This window comes from Pelodiscus sinensis, chromosome 24 (assembly GCF_049634645.1).
Source record: "Pelodiscus sinensis isolate JC-2024 chromosome 24, ASM4963464v1, whole genome shotgun sequence".
NCBI lineage: Eukaryota > Metazoa > Chordata > Testudines > Trionychidae > Pelodiscus > Pelodiscus sinensis.
This window is the reverse complement of record NC_134734.1, coordinates 15492400-15516248: the sequence shown is the minus strand read 5'-3', so window position 1 is coordinate 15516248 and position 23849 is coordinate 15492400. Positions and strand designations below refer to the sequence as shown.

General features: G+C 50.9%; 1 protein-coding gene across 2 annotated transcripts in view; it reads left to right on the top strand.

Annotated features, from left to right (window-relative positions):
* The first annotated feature begins 13118 nt into the window (after positions 1 to 13118).
* The window catches only part of ZNF687 (zinc finger protein 687), a 53755-nt gene continuing 43024 nt past the window's right edge, over positions 13119 to 23849 (top strand). The window contains exon 1 of one of the 2 annotated variants that reach the window (XM_075907665.1): positions 13119 to 13295. The gene's annotated coding sequence lies outside the window, so the exon portion shown is untranslated. Of the gene's footprint in view, positions 13296 to 19142; positions 22676 to 23849 lie in introns of those variants that run through there. The other variant, XM_075907667.1, reaches the window with a different exon arrangement.

Genomic DNA, 23849 nt, shown 5'->3' with positions numbered 1-23849 from the left:
TTAAAATTGCACCCCTGAACCCCAAAGGCTGATTATCCACCTAAAAGCAGGACTGATGTGTGGCTGTTTCTAGCTGAGTTCCGCCTAACCACACTGAGTCCCTCTTATACAGAAATAACCCATCCCCTCCAAAAACAAACCAACAAACCAACCCTATGGCACACGGTGGAAATCACATCTTATGTCCTCTTAGTGCAACTTTCCCATGGAGTTCAGCTTTCGTGAAGGGGAGCAGCCCAGACCTCATAGCTTGCAATGGCCCAGTGCAGTTTGTATCTACACAGCTTTTGCGGCTGGGTCTCCATCTGGAATCCTACAAAGGCTTCTGAATTGGGGCAAAATAACTCCCTCTTCTCAATGAAGGCTGGGCTTGAAGCTGATGTGCCAGCCCCAGAACTGCCGGGCTCTGATGGTGTCTAAGGCCCTGCTAGGAATGGACGATCAGAGGCCGCCTAGGGGATATTGCAGAGCTGGCAGTAAACTCCTCGCCCTGTGTCTGCCTGCCCTAAACTCCAGTGCTGCTGCCGCTGCCAACTCTCCGGATTCTGTCTCGAGTCTCACGACAAGTCTCGTTTTCCTTAAAGCCTCAGTTCCCGGCGTCAAGCAGCGATGTGATGACGTCAGCCTTCAGCCTTCAAGAAAAAGTAAGTTTCCGGCCCTCGGGACTGTGGGGAAGTTTCAACCAGTGACCCCAGTGGGACCAAAAGGCTCAAAAAAAGCAGAAGGCCAATAAAAAGAACCCACATCTATTATCTACTATATAGAGAGCGTGTGTGTCTGTTCAAGAACTCCTGCCTAAATAGTAAGAGCTAGAACCGCCAAATTTGGTAGGAAGGTTCCTCTTATCATAACTTAAAGCAAGGTCAGGGTTTGGGTCTTCCAGGAAAAAGGGATGTGCCTGGAATGGGATTGCAGCTCATAAGACAAACAGAAATGAGACCGACTTACCAAAATCCAGTACAAGTCCTCAATACTGACATAACGGAGCAAATGTTGAAAGAGACTGACCCAAGATGAGCCAGAAAAATAGGATGAAGGTGGAACAAGATTGCTTCTCAATAAGCCTTTCAGAAAAGAGATCATATGGAGAAATGTTGGAGTAGTGCTCTCTTTTGGCACAGCTAAATCAATGCTTAAGGTTTGAAAACTAAAAGAAACTTACAGAAGAGCAGGGCTGGCCTTACCTTGAGGCAAACTGAGGCAGCCGCCTCAGGTGCCAGACTATGGGGGGGACACTAGTTCACACTTTTTGAACAAGGCATTTTAAGTTTAGTTCTCCTTTATTGGGGGAGGTAGCAGAGCAGTCCCATGAGAGGAACAGAACAGGAAGAAGGCAGAATTGAGACCTTTCAAAGTTTTGGCCCAAGCGAGGTGACATGGGACGTCATTTGAGCTCCCTGCCTCAGGTGCCAAAATGTTACGGGCCGGCCCTGCACTGGAAACCAAATTGACTAGAGCCCTTTTTGGTTAAATCAGAGCAAATGATAAAAGAGTTTATAGGGATGAAGAAACAAAAGGCGCTTCATGGAATTCCCGAATCACGGTCCCGAGCAACGCTGGGTAAATCTCGTTTTTTTACATCATCTGGGGATTTGGGGTGAGCCTGCCTGGGACTTTTTGACCGTGTGAAGTTGGCGATACTGCACTTGGCAGGCTGGGTAACGTGGTTGCTTCTGGGGGAGCGGGCGGGCTGGCGCGCTTGCTGTACTCTTCTCGGAGTCTGTCTCTGTGGGGGTGGTTCGCTGAGTCCTGAAAGGACCTGGAAGTCTGGGAAAATATGTCACTTTATTCCCCAGGGCGTGGGGGTGTCACCTGACTTACGGGGAGCAGAGCTCCCCACCGTCCCTACGCTCACCAGACTGTCTAAGCTCAAGCAGCTAGCAAGGGCAGGCCCCTTGCCACGGCCTCTCCCCTGACAGGTACCCCATGCACAGTCCAGCTCTGCTTTCAGCCAACCTACTCAGGTTCCACATTCCAAGCTCCTGGGAAAAGGGCCTTTCGAAGGAAACCTGATCGCTGATAAGCTGGCTCAGGCCTCGCTGGCAAAGGGCCGGGCTGGGACACAAACGGGCCCCTGTGTGCTTGGATGTGCTGTGTCATGCCGGACTCCCATGGGAGCCCACCTGGCTTTGGAAAAGGGGCCGTCTCTGCTCGGCCGGTTGGGAGGCAGCATAAAGGGAAGATTGTGCGGCGATACTGAGCTGAAGCGAGACACAATGCAAGGCCGGGCACTGAACAGCGCCGCGTCCTGGGAGCCGGCCCATTGGCTAGAAAACAAAGCGGAAGCGGGGGGAGGGGGAAACCGGAGCCCTTGGCAGCGCAGGGTGGGAAGGAGAAAGAAATTTGCGAGCAGGCTGGGGATCCTGGGTTTAGCTCCTCCATCCCACCAGCCTCCCATCCCTTCTCCCCAGCATATAGAAAGGGCAGAGTCGTGCTCCAGCCATGGTACGTCCCCCCCTGGAATACAGTACGGGCACCGTTGGTCGCCCCAACTCAGAAAAGATCATCTATGAGACATAGGAAAGGGCTAGAGAAGGGCAATAAAGTGAGCAGGGGGATGAAACAGGCTCCCTAAGAAGCGACATTACAAAGCGTGGGACTGTGCAGCTGAGAAAGGTGTGGCCGAAGGGGGACATGATGGGTGTGCAGAACGGGAATGGAGAAATGTTATTTACCCCTTTACATCAACCCAAGAGCCAGGGGCACCCAATGGCAGCAGGCTTCAAGCGAGCAAATGGGGGTATTTGCTCACACAACGCACAGACAACCTGCGGAACTCATTGCTGGGGGATGTGGGGAAGGCCAAAAGTGTCACTGGGGTCAAAAAAGAATTAGATGAGCTCCGGCTGGGGCTGGTAGCCGCAATGGTCAGAGGTGCAACCCCATGCACCAAGTTTCCTAACCTGCCGCACACGGGGCCTGGATGACTGGAGGCTCACTTGATGAGTCCCTGTTCTGTTCATTCCCTCTGAAACAGCTGGCATTGGCCACTATCCGCAGACAAAATACTGGGCTAGCTGGACCATTGCCTAGTCTGGCCATTCTCAGAGGGGCCGACAGCTCCTGCGGGCCCCCAGGCAAAGGGGGGGGCTCTGTGCCCCTGGAAGGGGCAGGGCCTCAGGCAGAAGGGGCAGAGCCAGGAGCAGCCCAGACCACGGCACCCAGCCCTTAGAGCCATGCGGCGTGGTGCTCCAGCGGTGATTTAAAGGGCGCAGAGCTCTGCAGCAGCTGGGAACCCCAGGATCCTTTGAATCACAGGGCACGGGGGCAGGTCTCCCTCCTGCTGTCAGCAGGCCTGTCCGTTCTTATGGACACAGGGCAGGCAGCCAGCTAGGTGGATGTTGCCGACTGTAATACTGGAAGTTCATAAAGCCCCCCCCCGATTCCTAAGGCGACATTGTTGGCTGGTCCTCTTTGTCAGGGAGCGAGGGGAAAGTGCCCAGTTTGCTGCATTCTCACTCTGGCTGGGGAGCACAGGGGAAGGCGAACCTGGACCTGCCCCAGCTGGGGGACACGCACCCCTCCCCCGGCTGTCCCCACTGGCGCTGCAGTGGCCATGGAGAGGCGCTTCTCACCTGGCCCAACACTGCTGCGGTGAGAGAGGGCTGGGGTCGTGCTCTCTCTCCCCAAGGCAGCCTGCAGCCTGAGCCCCTCCTCCCTGGCCCCACCCCACAGCCATGATGTAAATGACGTTGAGTTGAGTGAAGTTGAGTGAGGGGCCCAAGCAAATCTCCCCGTCCCAGGAGAGCAGGGCTGGAGGCAAAGCCGCCATTTGCAGGACAAGGGGTTCGCCCCTCCACAAGTGGAACCAGAAACCAGCTGTGGCTCTTTGAACCGCGAGGCGTATTCACCGCCGGCATTGACGCCGGCAGCATGCGGGAGCCGGCGTGGCTGGGAGCTGGCTGGCTGGCGGCGAGCTCTGCGCCAGCTCAGCCGCAGGAGACGGGCTCGAGGCCGGAATCGCTGGGTGTGTGGCCCTGCTCTGCGGGGACAGCCCCGGGGTCCCGTCTGGCCGTGAAACCGACCATGGGAACGTCTCCCTTGGCAGGGAAGCAGCGTGTGGCAGCGCCGGCAGCTGCACCGGACTCCCCATGAATGCAAGGGCTGGACAGCCTGGACCTGTGCCCTCTGCCCGGCGGCTGCTGATCACTGTGATGTGGGGGCGGGAGGGATGAGAAGGGGCCGTGATGCAACCTGACCATAATCACCGCGAGCTGTTATCTCGCACTTTTCAGCCATTGTTCCCAAAGCAGCTCAGGACTCTCCTCCCCACGTTACATAGGGGGAAACTGAGGCACAGAGCAGGGGTCACCCAGCAGGTTCACAGCAACCAGGAATAAAATCTGTCTCCTGAGTCCCAGTCCCATGCTCTAGCCATTAGGCACCCCTGCCTTTAGGCCCATGTTCTCTTTCTATGCGTGTCCACCCTGCCCTCTGGCTACTCTTGCACCCTGACTGTGCGTGTTCTCCACCCTATGCTTGTGCTGACCAAAGAGGTAGCCCAGACATCTCTCCCTAGCATGCCCCCCTCCCTCTCCCACTGTGGGCCAGTGTTGTCCCATGGCTGGGAGGGGTCGCAGTGCATGATGACATGGTGTGGGAGCGTGGTTCCATGTAGCAGAACAGCCTCTTGGCGAGGGGCGATGTCACCCCAATTTTAAGGGTCCCTGGTCTGGCTGGCAACTCAGTCATGAATCTGTTCCCCGCTGAAGCATGAGGTTGGCTTACAAATCCTGAGATGGTCTATAGACCCATAGACTTTAAGGTCAGAAGAGACCATTATGATCATCTAGTCTGACCCCCGGCACAATGCAGGCCATGGAAGGTACGTCTAGACTACATGCCTCTGGCGACATAGGAAAATGAAGTGACGATTTAAATAATTGCCGCTTCATTTAAATTTAAATGGCTGCCGTGCTGAGCCGATCAGCTGTTTGTCGGCTCAGCGCACTAGTCTGGACGCTCCACGGTCGACATCAAAGGCGTTTGTCGACCTCCCTGGTATGCCTTGTGGGATGAGGTTTGCCAGGGAGGTCGACAAATGCTGATCGGCTCAGCGCGGCAGCCATTTTAATTTAAATGAAGCGGCGATTATTTATATCGCCGCTTCATTTCCCTATGCCGGGTAGCCTAATCTACATGCCTCTGTCGCCAGAGGCATGTAGTCTAGAGACATACCCAGAATCTCACCCACCCTCTCCTAGAATAACCCTCTCACCTGTGTCTCAGATATTGAAGTCCTCAAATGGTTTAAGGACCTCAAGATACAGAGAATCCTCCAGCAAGTGACCCATGCCCCATGCTACAGAGGAAGGCGAAAAACCTCCAGGACCTCTGCCGATCTACCCTGGAGGAAAATTCCTTCTAGACCCCAAATATGGCCATCAGCTAAACCCTGAGCATGTGGGCAAGACTCACCAGCCAGACACCCAGGAAAAAGCTGTTAAGTCTGTGACGGTTTCCTGTAGTTTGTCTACTCCTGCCTAGGTCCTTACCTAGGGAACAGACAGTTCCTGGAGCCACTGTGCTGGGCACGCAGCTCTGCGCTCCTTAAATCTGTCCCATCAAACCTGTGTGACGACTCAACATTTCTGTTGTTTCCCCCAACACTGAACTTGTGGGTCCGAGTTTTGATGAATGAGAGCAGCGATCCCTGTTTTTCTTGGGCTGTGAATCAAAGGCCGGGACAGGGAAGGGCGAGTTTTCCACTGACCCTCGCAGGCCTTGCATTAGGCTCTTGGTAGTTTGTTTCTTCAGCACTTTTTATGCAGTTCTTCTCCTCATGGAGTGGAGCAGCGGTTTTCAAACGAGGGGCCGCGAGCCAGGACTGGAGGGTGGAGTGTTGGGGCGCTGGGTCTCAGTGCTGCACAGGGGTCAGGTGAGCAGTGGGGGAGCTAAGGCAGCTCCCTGCCTGTCCTGGCCCTACAGACTGTGCTGCAGCTTAGAAGCAGCGGGCAAAAGGTGGGAGGAGGGGGAAGAGTGCACAGGGCTCCATGCTCTGCCCCTGCCCCGAGCACTAGCTCTGCATGCCCATTGGGAACCTGCTGCTGGCTGCTTCTGGGGCGCAGCCTGGTCTGCGGTGCCAGCAGAGCCGGCCTTAGGGTGCCCTGGGCAAATTTGTGTTTTGGTGCTCCAGTCCTTTGTGAGCATAGCACCATAGGCTCCTCAACCCCTGCACCTCTCTCCTGTGCATCCTTCACCACTAACCCGACATTGTGCTCTCTTTGCCCCTAAACCTCTGCACAACGCCCCCTTCATCCCAACCCCAGCCCTGCGCTTCCAGCATGCCCCCCACACACTGCTCCCCTGCTCAGTACCTCCCCTGTACCCCCTTTGCCCAGCAATCCCCATGGCTAGTTGCCCCTCACCCCCTGGCTATAGCGCCCTGGGCATGTCCCCAGTTTGCCCAGCCCAAAAGCCAGCCCTGGTGCTAGGAGAAGCAGGAAGCTGCCTTAGCACCCTCCCTGCACCGCTGCCCGGGAGCCGTGCAAGACAAACCCCTCCGGCCCTGGCCCTGACCCCTCTCGAAGCCGGACCTCCTCCTATACTCCAAAGCTCAGCCCGCACTCCAGTCACATTCTGTTGGGTGGTGGCATCAACACTTTTCTTCAACTGGGACATGAGAAAAAAAGTTTGAAACCCCCTGGCCTGGCGTAGCCCTGCAGCCCCAGCTGCTGGCGAGATGAAGGCACTGCAGTGTCTTTGCTATGGTCCATTTTGTTCCCGTGAATGGCCTTTTCTGCCGCTCAAATGACTGGTTGCGTATGACACCGTGTAGATGCTCAAATGAGCTCAGGGCCCCAGACTGCTGGGCAGGTGCAGACACATCGTAACAGCCAATCCTGGCCCCCCAAGCCTCTGCGTCTAAATAGCCAAGGTAACCAACATCTGGGAGGGAGGAGGAGAAGTACAAAGATGAAGTGATTAGCACAAAGGTGGTAACATTTTAGATGCCACAAATGCTGGCAGGGGGTGAGACTGGACTAGACAACCATTACCCCCTTCCCACAGCTGCAGGGGGGAGCCGAGCTGGTCTGTACAGGATAAACTTAAAAAAACAACAAATGATGAGTCTATGAGAACACATATAGATGGTCTCATGAGCTTTGGTGACAGGTTATCTGAAGAAGTGGACTGTGCCCACAAAAGCTCATGATACCATCTACATCAGTGGTCCCCAACGCGGTGCCCGCAGGCGCCATGGCGACTGCCGGGGCATTTATGTGCGCCACATCTGGGCTGGCCCCCTGGCCCGGTGCGCAGCACATGTGGGGTACCGGCCCTGGGCTCAGGGTGCATGGGTGCCACCCCCCCATCCCCGGATGCCTGGCACATGAGCAGCCCTGCCCCTGGGTGCCTGGCAGCCAGGAAAGGTTGGGGACCACTGATCTACATGTTCTGTTAATCTATAAAGTGTTACCAGACCATTTGTTGGTTTTAAGTTTATCCCTTCCCACAGGCAGCAATCCAGCAGCAGCTGCTCCCTCCTCCCCCCTATGAGGGAGCTAACACCTATGAAGGGTGTTAATGGGCCACTCCACCTTGAATGGTCATGTGTTAACTACTTATGCTAAACAAGATGTTTCACCTCTTATTTAGCTGCTAGCCCTGGAGGGCTTGGCTACATTTACAGTCCTGCAAAAGCTGCGAGGAGTCCTGTGGCACCTTATAGACTAACTGAAGTGTAGGAGCATAAGCTTTCGTGGGCAAAGACCCACATCTGACGAAGTGGGTCTTTGCCCACGAAAGCTTATGCTCCTACGCTTCAGTTAGTCTATAAGGTGCCACAAGACTCCTCGCCGCTTTGGCAGATTCAGCCTAACATGGCTCCCCCTCTGATAATTTACAGTCCTGTAACAGTGTTTCTCAACCCTTTTTTTATATAGTACCCCCTTAAAAAATAAGTACCCCCAGTACCTACACTTTTCAGACACACAAATTTTTTTTCTACCATTGCAACACATTTGTTTAAACAACTTAATCGTAGCTGGGCGGGCGGTGAAATGTTGAGGTGTAAAAAGTACACAAATAATAAAGGGCTGTAAGACTTAAAACAAAAAATCAGTTTTCTCCAAATTTCAGTTGTGTTGATGTACTCCCCCAGACTTCTCTTGAGTACCCCTGAAGGTACGTGTACCACTGGTTGACAAACACTGCTGTAACAGCCTAACTGCAGCTGTGGCTTTGTCTAAATTTAAGGATTTAAAGCAGGGGTGGGGAACCACAGGCCCAGGGGAGGGGAAGCAATGCAGCCCCCTGGCATGCCTGGATTTGGTCCCCAAGGCTCAGCCCTTCCCCCCCAGTATTGGGGAGCCCATGCTGGTGCTCAAGCCCGATCTGCTGCCTCACCAAAGTCTCTGTCTGTGGGATTAGAGCAGATGCGGTTGTATCGAAGGGCTTGGCTATAGATGATGGATCGTGTGGTGTGTTCTGGATGGGAGCTGGAAGCATGTAGATAACTGTATGAGTCATACGATCCATCATCTATAGCCAAGCCCTTCGATACAACCGCATCTGCTCTAATCCCACAGACAGAGACCAGAAGCTTCAGGATCTCTACCAAGCATTTATAAACCTCAACTACCCACCTGGAGAAATAAAAAAGCAAATTGAAAGAGCCAAACGAATACCTAGAAACCATCTACTACAAGACAGACCCAAGAAAACCAACAATAGAACACCACTTGTCATCACCTACAACCCCCAACTTATACCTGTCCAACACATTATCAATAGATTACAGCCTATACTGGAACAGGACACTAAACTCCAAGAAGCTCTGCGAGACAGACCCATAGTCTCCTATAGACAACCACCTAACCTCAAGATGATTCTTACCAACAACCACAGGACATACCACACTAATACCAACCCTGGTACTTTCCCTTGCAACAAACCCCGTTGCCAGCTTTGCCCACATATTCACTCTGCTGACACCATTATTGGGCCTAACCAAGTGAGTTACAAGATCAAGAATACATATTCCTGCGCCTCCAGAAATATAATCTATGCTATCATGTGCCGAAAGTGTCCGTCTGCTATGTATATTGGACAAACGTCTCAGACCCTTCGCCAAAGAATCAATGCCCACAAAACAGACATTAGACAGGATCACAAAGAAAAAACAGTTGCTTGTCATTTCAACCAGAAAGGACACAGTCTCAATGACCTGCTAACCTGCATCCTACTTCAGAAGACATTCAAATCTGCACTTGAAAGGGAATCCTCTGAACTGGCATTCATGCTAAAATTCAACACTCTCCACACTGGACTTAACAAAGACCCCAACTATCTTACACATTACAAAGATAGCTTCCCCAATTATCACCTCTAATACTATTTACTCACAGACATTTCCCCTTCCCCACCTCTAATATCATTAACTCACTGGCATTCACCTTCCTCCCCCCCCCCCCCCCCACATTCCCCTTCTGTTCTGTAATGTGATTTGTCCTTTTCATGTGTGTTCATTTTTTTTAAATTGTATCCTTTGGTATATATGGTTGTGACTATTTTCTTCCATTATTTGATCTGAGGAAGTGGGTCTGGCCCACGAAAGCTCATCATCTAATAAACCATCTTGTTAGTCTTTAAAGTGCTACATAGTCCTGTATTTTGTTAGGGCTGAGAATGGGGCTCCCAGCGTTGTAGCCTGTTTTACACTGTGCTGTAACGTGCTGCCCTTTGGGGGGGGAGGTGCATGATTTTTCACACCTGTGATCCAGAAAGTGACAGTGCAGTAAAGCAAAGCACTAGTGTAGCTTGTGCCACTGCAGGGCTTAGTGTTGTGTTGACTGGGGAAGCCCTCCTGTTGACTACAGCAGGGCTACATCCACACTGCTCCCTCTTGTGCAAAAAAATATGCAAATGAGGAAGAACGGCTCTTGCGCAAGAGGGAGGTTTTGTGCAAAAAGGAGCCGGGTAGATTTTTGTGCTTTTTGTGGTAGGCTCCCTGCATGTCTTTCTCCTAAGCATAGGGGGGCCAGGGTAGCTCCATGTGCTGCCCACGCCCCGAGCCTCAGCTCTGCAATTCCCATTAGAACCTAAGAACGACCATCATGGGTCAGACCAAAGGTCCATCTAGCCCAGTATCCTGTCTGCCGACAGTGGCCAATACCAGACGCCCCAGAGGGAGGGAACAGAACAGGTAATCCTCATGTGATCCCTCTCCAGTCACCCATTTCCAGACAAACAGAGGCCAGGGACACCATTCCCACCCATCCTGGTTAATAGCCATTGATGGACCTAACCTCTATAAATGTGGCCAGTTCTTTTTTGAACCTGTTAAACTCTTAGGCTACGTCTACACTGCAGGCTTTTTGTGCAAGAAGGCTATGTCTACACTGGCATGATTTTCCAGAAATGCTTTTAACGGAAATTTTTTCCGTTAAAAGCATTTTCGGAAAAGAGCATCTAGATTGGCAGGATGCTTTTCCACAAAAGCACTTTTTGCGGAAAAGCGTCCGTGGCCAATCTAGACGCACTTTTCCGCAAAAAAGCCCCAATCGCCATTTTCGCGATCAGGGCTTTTTTGCGGAAAACACTACTGTGCTGTCTACACTGGCCAAAGACTTTTGCCCGAACGGGAGCAGCATAGTTTTTCCGGAAAAGCACTGATGATTTTACATTAGATCGTCAGTGCTTTTCCGGAAATTCAAGCAGCCATTGTAGACTGCTGGCAAGTTTTTCCGGAAAAGCGACTGATTTTCCGGAAAAACTTGCCAGTGTAGACACAGCCGAACTGTTTTGCACAAGAGTTCTTGTGCAAAAGGTCTTATGCAAGAGCATGTCCACACTGCCATGTTCTTTTGCGCAAGAGATGTGCTTTGCACGAGAGCGCCAATGGCAGTGAGGACGCTCTCTTGCGCAAGAAAGCTCTGATGGCCATTTTAGCCATAGGGCTTTCTTGCGCAAGAAATCCGTTGCCTGTCCACACTGCCTTCTTGTGGAAGAGCTCTTGTCCAAGAGGGCTTATCCCTCGTGGGGAGAGAAATAACTCTTGAGCAAGAATCCGTTTCTGACACTTTACTGTAAATTTATTTGTCGAAGAACGCACGCGCAGTGTAGACGCTCTGCAAGTTTTTGCACAAGAACAGCTGTTCTTGTGCAAAAAGCCTGGGCTGTGTCTACACTGGCTGCGTGTTCTTGCGTACTGACGTTCTAATGTATGAAATCAGGTCTTCTTGCGCCAGAACTCTGATGTTCCCACTAAGGAATAAGCCCTTTTGCACAACTGTTCTTGCACAAGAGGCCAATGTGGACAGACAACAGGGGTTTCTTGTGCAAGAAAGCCCTATGGTTAAAATGGTCATCAGAGCTTTCTTGCGCAAGAGAGTGTCTACACTGGCATGGATGCTCTTGCGCAAAATCACATCTCCTTCGCAAAAGCACATGCCAGTGTAGACACTCTCTTCTGGAAGAGTTTTTGCACAAGAACTCTTCTGCAAAAGAGTTCTTGTGCAAGATCATGCCAATGTAGACGTAGCCCTGCAGTGTAGACATAGTGCTAGTCTTCACCACATCCTCTGGCAAGGAGTTCCAGAGGTTGACTGTGTGCCGAGTGAAGAAAAATGTCCTTTTGTTTGTTTTAAATCAATTGCCTATTAGTTTCAATTGGTGACCTCGAGGTCTTATGAGAAGAAGTAATTCACTTTTTCCACACCAGACATATCCCCCTTAATTTCCTCTTTTCTAAGATGGAGATAGAGTGAGCAAGGAGTGGGGGTCTCTGGGGAAGGTGTAGGCAGAAGTCTTCAGTTTTCCACTATGAGAAAGTTGGCCACCCTTGTCAGCCTGTTGGACTTTTCAGTTGAGACCCTGCTTTGGGTGGGGAGCAAAAGGAAATGCCTGGTGCTACCATGGTCCAGCCCGGCTGAGTGCTCCACTGCACCCATCACTTCCTGTCTGCAGGGCTGGGAGAGTTTGAGACAGGAAGTTGGGTGGCTGGGAGAGTTTGAGACAGGAAGTTGGGTGTGTGTGTGGGGTGGGGGGGGAGCTGGCAGCAACAAAACACCCTGCAGAGCCTTAACCCTTTACAGACCACGTGTCACCACAGCCCCTCATGGCTGCAAAAGCCCCAGCATCCCCAGCTCCCAGCATCCCCTGCTCCCCTGCCCTTGGCAACAGCCAATGCAGACACTGGAGATCTGTTTACAATCAAAGCACTTGTACTAGGTGGGCGAGGCGCTATGTTGATAGATGTGGGTCTCAGCCAATCAGCGATGCCAGCAGCTGGGCCTGGCCTTCTCATAGGTGTAGAGACGCCGCATGCCACAGAGGCTGTAGCCAATGAGGAAGGGCATGAGGGGGCAAGTGGGCAATGGACACGGTGTCCAATACAAGGCGAGGGGTTATTTCTGAGTGGCATGCCCGCCGTCCAATAGGATAAGTGGTGGGTCGGGACTGATCTGACCGACAGCCTTTTTTGGCCAATTGGGAGATAAAGAGTTTTGAGTGACGGGCATGCAAGCCAATGGGAAGGGCAGAAAACTGGGGCTCGCCTACACGGCAGCCAATTGCCTTGGGCTTGAAGACCGCACCTGAGTTACATTCCGTTTGGTGTGGGAGAGTGACACTTTTCCCAGATAACTGGGAAGCCCTTCAGGGATCGGCCTCAACCAATCGGTTTCGGGAGTAGGCGGGTCATCTCGTTGAGCATGAGGTTCCCCCACTAGTAGGCTATGGCAGGTGACGTCCTCTTGATTGTCAGGCTCTCTGGCCAATGGATGCGAGGATTAGCCCTTGAACGACAGCCAATCCAGCCAATGAGGATGAGCATGAAAGGAGCTGCGCTAACTGACAGGTTTCTCAGCTAATGGAGAACGAGATAGTAGCAGGTAGCCACCTGAGCTTCTGACCAATGGGGAATGACGTAGGCGGGGTAAACCCTTGAATGGCACAAGCCGCCACCAATGGTAGTAAGAGTGGAAGGCGGGCTCAGCCGTGGGGCTGCTTGTCTGTCAACCAATGCAGAACGAGGCAAGTGGGACAAGCCCTTGAGTGACGACCAGATCAGCCAATAGAGAGGGAGGAGGGCGGGGACAGTCGCGGAGTGCCAGCCCCGCCGGCCAATGGAGTCGATGTTGGGGGGGGGGCGAACCCAGCGGGCAGGGGGCGGGGGAGGAGGAGGGAGAAGCAGGAAGTGGCTCAGGAGCAGCTGTGGCCGGAGAAGGGCCTTGGGGCTGGGATCCGAGCTGGCCCCCTCCTTGCCCTGGCTCTGAGGCCGGGATCCCCCCCTCAGCCGCCCGGCCGGGGAGGAGTCGCCGCCGCCGCCGCCTGAGGCCAGTGGCCGGCAGGTAAATCCCCCCCCCCCCGCGCAACAACAACATGAGGGGGGGGGTCTTATGCCCCCCCCAGTTCCTGGGGTCCCCCTGCCCCCTCCCCAGCGTCTGGGGAGAGAGTCGGGGGGGGGGGCTCTGCGCCCTCCAATGGGGAGGGGGGTCTCGTCCGGGGTCTCCCTGCGTCCCCGAGATGCGTGTGAATTAGGGCGCCCCCTAAAGGCGGAAAACCACCAGGGGGTCTCGTTGCCCCCCCCCCTCCGGATCGTAGGGTCTCGCTAGCTGCCCCCCCGATAATGGAGCGTGACTAGGAGGGTCTGGTGCCCCTTCGTTTCCAGGGGAGGAGGGTGCGAATAAAGCGGGGGGGGGGTGACTCTCTGCCCCCCCCAAACACGGAGAAGATGAACAAGAGTGTTTTATGGGCTTCTCCCCAATTCCTGGGGGAGTGGGGTTTGGGCAAGGCGGGTCTATGCACCCCCCCCCAAGTCGGGTAATGAGTAATGGGAAGGGGGGTTATGGGATTCCTCAATTCCTGGGGGAGTGGGGTGTGGAGAAGGCAGTCTGTATGTACCCCGAAGTGGGGCAGTGAGTAATGAGGGGTTTGTGGGGCTCCCCAGTTCCTGGGGAGAGAAGCCTCAATAAGGGGGTGTTTCTTTGGGGCCCTGAAATATGGAGACGGTGATGTCTTTAAGAGCTTCCAAGTCATGGGGCCGGGAATCTGGATTGGGGTATTCTCCTTCTTGTCCCCCTACCCCTGCTCAGTGGGAGCAATTAGGAGTGTTCAGGTACTCAGGGACGTCCCTTTCCTTTAGCCACCCCTTAGGCTGTGGTGGGTGTCTCACTACACGGCACCTCAGACTGTAGAAACCAAGAGCTGGGATTAGTTGATCCTGCTCTGAGCCCCTTTGGCTCCCTAAACTCAGTGTGTAATACTTGGAGGAGCAAGGTTAACCCTTGGATGTGAGGAGGGGGATGGGTTCTGCAAGGAAGTTATGTATAAAAATGTAACTGTAAAGTCTATCCTAGGCTTTGGCCACTTCCTTTTGAGGCTGGCTAGCTTTTGTACGGAGAAAGTTGTTAAGACACCATGGGTGTTTGGTGTTTTAGACCCAGTTACCAACTCCTGGGCATCTCCCCTACGAAGTCTCTTCCTTGCTCTTTACTACTGTGTGGAATAGGTTTGCAGGGCAGCCTTGTGGCTCTGGAAAACACAATCATTTGTGGGAAGGAGAGCAGGATTAATTCTCGCTGTAGTGCGCTGGGGGGGTGGAAGTAAGATCTGTTTCCTACTGATGTTTAGGTTGTATCTGATCTAAGCAATGTCCTAAGATGTGACAATTTTCTTCCATTATTTGATCTGAGGAAGTGGGTCTGGCCCACGAAAGCTCATCACCTAATAAACCATCTTGTTAGTCTTTAAAGTGCTACATAGTGCTGTTTTTTGTTCTAAGATTTGATGTGTTTCATTGGAGACTGCTGGCCTTGCCCACTCTAAGTGTATGCAAAATAGCCCATCTATGCTGTAACAAGAGTGCGGTTACTTCTAAGCCAGCTCTCCCACCATTGCAAGCGTAGATCGCATGTGCAGGGGTTTGCACCACTGTCTTCTATTTCTGGTGTAGAGGACAGTAAGCAATACTTGTGCTTTGACCTTTGGCCTTAATTCTGCAGTCTCAGCTGTGTGGGAGGAGGGGCCCTTACTTGTTCATGAAGATCAAGCGAAACCTATAGGTCACTGCAGAGATGCTTGCAGCTGAATGTAGCATCCAGCCCTTTGTTAGCAATGGTGGAAGCATTTCAGAAATTCACCTACATAGCAGGTTTTTCTGACACCAATGTGTTATTTTTGTTCCTTTTAGGGACTTAAATCTTGTGTGGTGTATGTCTTTCATTGTTTGCTCAGCGTTTTGCAAGGACTGGGGGCCTTATACAGTTTCCTTGATCTCTTCCAGCTCTGATTTCTAAAGTTCTAGGTCATCTATTTTAATCCATGCTTTTGCTAATGTAAGGTTGTCCCCTACAATATATCTTGCAGGGCTGTAATTTATTTGTACCAGCAAGAACCTAAACACACTTCTGGATACAGTATAAATATTAATGTACTAATAGAAGCTGTGTGCAGTTATGGCACAGAGTCACAATGTGTGTGTGTATGTGTCTAGACTATGTATCTCGTTCCTTTCCCCATCTGGCATTACTGTAGGTGTGTGAGATCATCTCTTTCCAGTGGTCCAGGCTGAGATTGAACCTTACGTTGTAAAACACATTGTGTTGAAAATAGCATGAAACTCCAGTGGTATAAAGATAACAATGGTGTCCTTTAGAAGTCTCCAAACATCAGTTTAGGTATTTATTTGACACCAAATGACTTAGTGAGAGAGACTAGGTTAGAAATGCACTGGGAGCGGGGGTTTACGGAGTTCCATTACCCTATGGCAAAAGCATTGGACTAGGACTCAGGAAATACAAGGCAGTTGAGTTGTTGACTCTCTTTGACCCTCTGCATGAGTCCCTTTATTTCTTTGTTCCTTGATTACCCATCTGTAAAATAAGGATATTTCCTTTCCTCCCACCTTTGTCTTGCCTGGATTGCAGGCTCCTTGGGGCAGCCACTGTCTCTTAATATATGTTGGGTACGCGTTTTAGCAACATGTTGATTTAATTCTTTAGGCCACTACATGAATATGGCTAAACCAGAGAAAGGATCTAATAATACACATTTCTTCATAAAACAACAACAAATGTTCATGTTAACCTGTTTGTGCTCTTCTGGTGGCTTGGTTCTGTAGCTGTGTTAGCACTGTCTCCCTCACTAAACAGAAAGGTCTAGCTGGGGGCACTAGAAGCAGTACCTTTTCTTCCTTGCTCTGCCCTGAAAATCAGGCCTTAGCTACACTGAGGTATTGCCTCAATGCCTGCTGCATGCATGGCAGTGCCAGGCTGAACTGTGACTTGCATCTGTGCAACTTGACAGCAGGCTAAATGGGTGCAAGTGCACATTATGGTTTGTAGCTACTTCTGTCTACACCAGGAGTTAGCGCTGATGCTGCTGCACTGATGTGTGAAATCGGGGCATGTCCCTAGTGTAGACACATCCTGTAAAATGGAAATAATACTTGTGCGGGGAAGAAGGGTGTAATACTAAATGCTTGCATAGATCTCAGTGAACTATCTAAAGTAGAGAGGGCAGCCATGTTAGTCTGTAACTTTTAAAAACGAGTAATACCGTGGCACCTTAAACACTAACAAATACTCTCTCTCTTTGTGTCTCTGTCTCTATATAAATATAAATAAAAATCTTGAGCTTTCATAGGCAAAACCCGCTTCTTAAGATGAGATGCTCTTGGGTCTCTAAGGTGCCACAGAACTACTTGTCCTATCTGAAGTAGAACATGTGGAGGCCTTGTTTATGCCAGGAGTGCTTTGCTACGGTAGCTATACTGGTGTACTAAATCAGCAAAATGCTCCTAAAAAGTTTGAAGTTTGTCCCAGCAAAATCACACTTAACTTGTTCCAGCTCCCAGAGTGAAATACTCTATCCTGGCAAAACTGCAGGGTTGCTGCTGTAGCGCTGTCGCTGCTAGTCCAGGGCTGTAGCATAGCTTTGTCTGTCAGGGATCTCACTTTTCATACCCCTGACAGAGGTAGGCTGGTAGAACCTTGTAGTATGTAGACAGCCCTAAACACAGTGTATATGTTGCAAAGGATTCAAAGGCTATCTCTTCCACCTCAGGCTGGTGGTTACTCTGACTTTAGGGTTTAAAGAGAAACACTTTTCTCCCCTTGTTGATGTTGAGAACAGTTTGTGTTAAAAACAACTTCAACAAAAGCCTGCCAATGTTTAAAAACTTCATTTTCCAGGCTGGCCAAATTCTAAACAGCCCTGGATCTGAGCCACCTCTTGTTTGTTTGGTGTCTCCAGAAATTAGCAGATGGTAGAGACTTAATTCTGTTAAACCTATGGGAATTTAATCACTAACAAGCCTCTAGTCGGGTTTTATGTCTTCTCCCATGCAAGGACAGCTGTGATCTGCTAGTAGAGGGAGTATATGGGATTGTGAGTGAAGTTCTCCTTTCAATTTATTGCTATCGTGCTTTATTCTTTGGATTTCCTCTCTGTTCCATGGGAAGAATGGAACTTACCTGAGCTTTGTATAACAGTTCTAAGTATTTTCTACTCTAATAAAGTTTTTTATGGTGGAGTTTTCAGTGCTCTGCATCAAGTTTTTTCTTGGAGTCAGGGTGGAATCCCTGTGTGGAGTGTGGATCTATGAAAACCAGTGTTACCTGCTAATGGAGTGAGGTGCCTGGACCCCTGAGTATACGTCTTGCTAATGATGTTAAGAGGCGTATAATTGACTAATCATGTTGTCGATCCAATTTGTTATCAACTACAGGAAACCCCCGAGTTGTGACCCCCGCTCCCCTGCACTTACAACTATTTTTCAAAGTGCAGAAGGGGGCAAAAAAACCCTGATTTACGTCCTCGGCCTGCATTTATGACTGCGCCTATTGTTAATGAGGATTTGAGTTACGATGCCTCCGACTTGCGATGCTTCCCCAGGGAACTAATCACATTGCAAGTCGGGGGTCGCCTTTACACAATTAGTCGATAAGGGAGGCAATGTGTCCTGGAGCTACCCCACTGCAGCTCTGCAGTTTAAATGTAGAAGGAGCTGGCACGCATGCAGCCCAGCTCCTACTACATTTAAAGTGCAGAGCCGCAGTAGTCCTGGACCAGGAAAGCTGTGACTAAGCCAGGCTTGCTCAGTCCCGGCTCATGCTGGGTCCAGCAGTCCCTGTCTACAGCCAGCCCTGGCCGCCATGCCTCCTGATAGAGGCAGCAGCGCAGAGGGGGCAGGTGGCACCATGGAGACAGTGCTGGGGGGAAGCCAGCTCCCCCCAGCACTGGCTTCTGTCCCTGTCCCATCCCGTCCCCTCCCCCCTCCCGCCCAATGCAGAGGGGGGGAGGGGAAGAAGGTACTAGAATAATTGACTGCTCACTTGCAACTCGACTACTCGCTTACATCCCTACTGGTGGCTACTAGTACATTTTAAAGGCTAAAACAGAGTGTGGGAGACCAGGCATGATCTGGGACAGCTGATTCCCGGCTTGCACCTGGTCCCCATTATGCTTCTGCCTCCCCTACCCCACTTGGAGATGGTGCTGGGGCGGGGGACAACTAGCTCTTGCCCCTCCTCCCCTTGCTGCCTCTCTTTGATAGAGGCAGCAAGAGTGGAGAAGTGACTAGTAGCTTGCATCCCTAGTTAGAACTGTGATTGTTCCCTGCTTAGACTTTCCACCTCCTGCTCCAGGAAAAACTACCCCAGGTGGAGGCAGCCTAGTTAGGTGTTAATACTGGCAGGGCTGCACAAAGCAATGTGTAATGGCCAAGTTCCAGTCATGCACCCTTGCTTAGGCAGGAAGGGAAAACAACCCTAGCTGGTTTCAAATGCCCAATCGGTAGGTGTGTTATTTCTTACCCGCTTCCTGAAGCAGTGGAAAGAGCCATCCTTGAGTGCCCCAGTCCAGAGACAGGAAGGCGTAAGGGCAGGGAATAGAGAGGGATCCGTTTCCCAAGAAAATGGACAGATTCCTCACCGAGCCAGTGGCCGGCCATGGGTTCCACCAGGGTGAACTAATAAAGTTCTAGGAAAGCCTTAAAGTTACATTTCTTTCCTCTTTAGTATCTTGGACTGTGGTGCTGGCAAGCTTCCTACACCTAGCATCTAACATCTAAACCAGCATTTAGCTTACTTGTCTCAGCTGTGCTGTAAAATACCCTAATGTGGAATAAATCAAGTGGGCGTAGCAGGATGGGGGGGGGGGGGGCGGGGGGCTGGAATTCTGACTAGAGCAGTTGCACAGGAGGGGAGGCATGTTTACCTGTCCTCCTCTCTACCCAAGGAAGATTCAGCTTCTGATCTGAGAGCGCCTGCATGCTGTGGACAGTCGGGAAAGAAATATGCCCACCAAAATCCATCACGCGTAGTATGGTGGTAGGCTGGGCATCAAAAAGGAAAAAGCAGTTAACCTTGGCTAGTTACGCAGCATTTGGAGCATCGGGGAGCAGTTAGGAGCCGGAAACTCAGAGAAAACAGATGGAGAGGCACTTCTCAGATGACAGGAGGTGCACAGGAGAAGGCTTTCCCTGACACAGGTAGATTGTGCGGCGAGCTAAGCTGGGAGGAGCAGAATGTGCATCGGGGTGGCTGGCTGGTGATAATCCACAGAGGGATTTAAACCCAAGAAGGAACAGGCTCCTGAACCAACACTGGAGCTTGTTGGACTACCAAAGAGAGGAGGTGAATGTGCCCATGCCGTGTGTGGTGAGATAGCAGCAGCACATGCTGGGGGTTTGTGGAGTTGGGGCTGTGGGGAGCACTCAGAGGCTTGATCCCATCCATGAGGAGGTGCCCCAGCAACTTAGGTGCAGCCTGGGGGCATTCCTCACAAACTGCCCCCTGGGAGATGCTCACTTAATCCAATCATGGCCATGTCAGGAAACAATCAGAGCAAGACCAGGCTTTGTTGGGAGCCAAGTGCACTTACATTCTGTGCAAGCCCAGTGAGTCAGAGGAAGTGTAGCAAGGTCCTTGCCTCTGACTTGGATCCTGTGCCTCCAAATGCTCCTCTGGAAACACCTGGGGATGGAGACTTTCTGCCACTTGTCCTTTGAAGCCCCCACTCAACTGTAATTATTACTATTGGCACACGTGGGCCCGCACTGAAGCCTTCCTTTTGGGACTCCCAACATGTGCTTAAAAATATGAAACCCCAGGCCCTTTTCTGGGAGATCCAAGTCCTCCAGCTGGGAAGACGTGGCCCCAGGGAGATAAAGTGACTCTGCACATGATCACGGACGAGTTTGAAAACAACCGGGTGGTCAGTTTTCAGAGGGGCCTGACTCCTCGCCCTGCCACACAGGTCCCCTCAGCATACAGAGAGTGCTGCCCTAAACCACCTCCTTTGAGGTTGATCCCTTCCTCCTTCCATCTCAGCCCAGGGAGGGAGCTTTTCTTAGAAAGCTCAGAATGTGTCTCCAGGTCTGTTTCATTTGCTGGTGCGGGGGAGATCTCTGCACCTCACCAGAAATGGTAGCCTAGATTAGCTGTAGCCCATGAAATAGAGGAAGAGTCATCCTTGGCCTGTGGAGGTTACGCCTCACAGAGCAGGCGCTCAGTGTGTTTTACACTGACAGTTTGATGATGGATTTTGTATTGAATTAGCAGCAAGAGCTGCACCTTTCTGCTTTACCACGGTTGGCGGCAGGGTCTCACGATATCTTTCCAGCTTGGCTGGGCCAGGCGAGTGCAAGAAACTCATTGGAGCACAGGCCGAAGTGTCAAGACACCTGGAGTCTGTTCTGACTGTTGCTATTTACCTGTGTCTCCCGAGCTGCATCTCCAGGCCTCCATTTCTTCATTCTCAGGGTGGAGGCTCTCGGGCGGGGGGGGGCCTGAAGCTGGTAAAGTATCTCTGTTAATACTGTCCCTGGTATAGGTGATGGTGATGGCAGGATATAGGAGAGACAAATTGAGGGAGATAATATCTTTGCTCAGCTTTTGAGTTTACAGAGCTCTTCAGAATGGCTTCAGTGTTTGAATTTAAAAAAAAAGGAAATTGCAGGTTAACCCTGAAAGTAGGGGAACTCCAGGTCTTTTGTGTGTGTGTGTGTTTTTCATCAACCAGGAAGAGCCAGCTTTGGCATAAAGATCATGGCTCATAAAAGCCCCTTGAACACTTGCTAAGTTGCTTTGCCTTAGAGTTGCTTAACAATGCCTTGGTTTTAACTAGCCTCTTGAGGTTTAATACTGCCCATCAAGGTGAATCGGCAGGGGAGGGGTCAGTTTACACCTTTGGGGATGCTGCTAATGGTTGTTTTTCCTGCAAGGCAGCTAGGAATCTCTTCACACAGTGTCTGTCTCCCAGCTCTTTTGCCCACCCACCCTTTCAGCTTGAGATCTTGCCATGAGATTGTGGTTTTAACTCCAAATTCTCTCTCCTGTATTTCTGCCCCTGCTAGTCTTGTTTGCCAGCTGTTTCTTTCCCCTGGGTTACACACTGCTTTACCCTTCTCTTTTATCTGGAGATAAAAGGGTCTTTTATCTGGGGATCTTAAAGCACTTTAAATCTTAATGATGCTCTATCTCCCACCCCCTCCCTTTTTCTTTTCCCCCCCTCTTCTTCCCCTCTCCTATTTATACTGAGTTTTCCTATCCCCAACTCATAACTCCAGTCATCTGAAGAAGTGGGCTGTGCCCACAAAAGCTCATGATACCATCTACTGTTTCGTTAGTCTATAAAGTGCTACTAGACCATTTGTTGTTTTTTAAATCTCTGTGAGGCTTAAATTTTAAAGATGGAGAAACTGGGGTGCACTGAAGTGAAGGGACCTGCTCCAGGTTGCCCTGCAGAGCTGGGGAACAGATCACAGGTGTTATGTTGTTTAATCTAACCTACCATGGGGAAGCCAGAGTGACTGTCTTGAGGAAACACTGCCTGACCTTCTTGAATATAGCCTTTCCTCCTGGCAAGAATGATACAATTCTCACTCTCTCACCTATATCCCCCCGCCTCCAACAAACTTGGCACAAACATATCAACTAGCATGCACACGCCCCCATCCCAAACCCAGCTGGGGTTTCCGTCACCCTGAAAAAGGAGAAGAGCTGGGGGAATTCCATGAGACCCACTAGGGACTTCATTACTGCTGTGGGTTTGAGGCGGGAGGTGCACAGATGCTGTGGTGAAGGGCAGCATGGGAAAACCCTAGCTAGCTGGGAATGGAATCCAGGCTTCCTGTGGTGTGTTGCTGTAATTCCCTTTCCTCGCCGTCTTCCCCCTTTTCCTGGTGCTGTCCCCTGTTTCAGTGAATGCTGCCTGACTGTATTAGAAGCCAAGAGACCTGGAATACCTGAGTTTCTCTCCCCTCCCCCATACGTCCAGCGTGCGTGATGTTGAACCTGCCAGCCTGAGGCAGGATGGACACCGTGCGTGCTGGATCCCAGCCCTGGCAGATGGCGAGGGAGGTGGAGCTCCTCCCACGATTAGTCGATGTTGCTGGGGGCAAGGCAGAAGGGGTGGCAGCGGAGGATTTGTGCATCTGATGGGTAGCTGCTGCGGTAAACCGTGGTCCGACCGCCTCCTAGCCAGGGCCGGCCTCCCAACGAGCCAGAGTTGTTCTGGGCTTGTTTTGCTGAGCTTCCCCTCCCACTGCAGCTGTCCCTGCTGAGTCCTGACCTCATGATGTCACACTGGGCGCAGAACATGTTGCTGCTGCTTGTTTAACCAGTGTGGCTTTCTCTCATCCCCCTCCCCTTTCCTCCATGTGAAACCTGAGCCCACTCTCTGGCCCTGCCTGGCTCCTCTGCTGTCCGGAGCTCCCTTCTAGCAGGTTAGTACTACATCGGGTGCCTGGTTCTGAAAACTAAGGGGTGACAAATCACATCACTGAAGATTTGCTAGATAAGCAAACCCTGATGAGATCGGGCAGGTTGAAAGTGAGAAATGCAGTGTTTGGGAAATCCCCAGTGAGGTGGGTTTTGAAATAGGTGCTGTGCTTTTGGAATAGGTTGTCAAGCCAGGGTGTATTCACACAAGGGTGTATTTGGGGTGTGCAGAACTCTACACCACAGCGATGAGGGTTCTTCCCTTAGCTGAATAGCAAGTGAAAATGGGGCTTCATGCATGGCATTGAAGGTGCTCTGATAGAGAACAGTCTTAACTGAAACGTTGGGTGAGAGCAAAAGAACTGGGATTTTGGTTCTGTACTTAGGTTTATCCCTGGATTGCTGTAACTTTGTGCTTCTCTTTCCCCATCCTTAAATGGGGTGGAATATTCCCCTGCTCTCATATAAAGCTTGTGAGACTTTTGTAAATCTGCAAATTAAAGGCGCTCTCGATGCACAAGGTGGTTTATAAATGGCATCTCTCCTCCAAAGCTTTGCTGAATCCCTTTTTGCTTTCTGTCTTAGCAGCCATAATTATAGCTCCCAAAAGGAGTAAAGTGGGGCGGGAAGAACTTTGAAGTTGAAGATCTTTAGAAGTTGTCCGGCAAGATGACTTGGCTCTTAAGTCGATGCTATAATGCATGTTCCTAGAGAAGTCAACTAGGTGTGGCATAATGCAGAAGTCTTGGAATCCTTTAGTTGGTAGAGAGGAAAAAATATGGCTCAGGAACAGCTATGAGATTTGCAGGGCCTACCCATGAAGCCATAGTCATTTAATAATGAAAAAGCAGCAGTTTGGTCTAGTAGTCAGAGCTGGAGACAAGGGTATTAAAAAAGGCTTTTTACTCTGTTTGTGGATGCAGTTGTATTGGTATGAATGTGCTCATGTCAGCATAAGCTGTATTGATATAATATTGTCTACACCAGTGTTCTTAAACTATGTTCCATGGAACACTGGTGTTCCGTGAACGACTTGCAGGTGTGCCGTGACCTCATCTTTGTTTTTGTTACTTCGTTTTTGTCTTTTTTTTTTTTTGGTCTGACAGCAATTTTTTAAAGAAAATTTTCATACGTGTTCCGCATTAAAAAAAAAAATTGTTTGGTGTTCCGTGATCTCAA